Source organism: Capsicum annuum, unplaced genomic scaffold (assembly GCF_002878395.1).
Source record: "Capsicum annuum cultivar UCD-10X-F1 unplaced genomic scaffold, UCD10Xv1.1 ctg2554, whole genome shotgun sequence".
NCBI lineage: Eukaryota > Viridiplantae > Streptophyta > Magnoliopsida > Solanales > Solanaceae > Capsicum > Capsicum annuum.
This window is the reverse complement of record NW_025831745.1, coordinates 182866-183700: the sequence shown is the minus strand read 5'-3', so window position 1 is coordinate 183700 and position 835 is coordinate 182866.

Below are 835 nucleotides of genomic sequence, written 5' to 3'. Positions count from 1 at the left end.
GTTTTTGTAAGGAATTTGAGTGGGGGTATTCTGGACATTTTCCTACTTAAACTAACTAGGACCCACAACTTCTAATACACTTAGCAAGTTATTTACCCTATAATTCTATTTATTAACACTTAGGAACTATTTCAAAATATCTCATAATTCTCTCAAGAGCTTTTGGGGAAAGAAGGCTAGGGTTTCATCTTATGAATTGCTTTGGGGCTCGTCTTGGTGATTTCCTTTTATCAATTCTATGGTATAAGGCATGACTCTCTTCCCTCATTATAATATTATCTAAAGGCATAGTTTATAGGATTGATGTCATAGTTTTACTATTTCATGATTATGATTTTCAACTATTATTTAGGGGTTTTGATATTGGAATGCTTGGTCATGGTTTTACTTATGCAATTGGATTGCATGGTAATGGTTTAATGGTTTTTGGAATTGGTTTTTATTATATTGTTCCCCAAAGGTGTTTGATAAAATGCTCATAAAGATATGATCATTGAATTTAATTCTTTTAAAGGAACTCTTGCATGTTTTAAACTGGATAAAGGATTTATACATGGTTTGAAAAGTGTAAAGGTTAAATCTTTATGATTTTGTAGAACATGAGAGTCTTGTAAGTAGATTTAATATAGTACAGTGATAGAACCATTTGAGTCCCTTTAGGTTTAGAAGTGTAGGTCTAATATTAGATGGTTTAAAGTTAGTAAAGTTTAGTTATTAAGGAAAAAACAACTTTATTATGAAATGGATATGGTTAAGCTCTTTAAGGAATGGTTTAAGACTGCAGAATCCTCTAAAGGACTTACTAGGTGTGAGATAGAGAAATTTGGACTTTGGG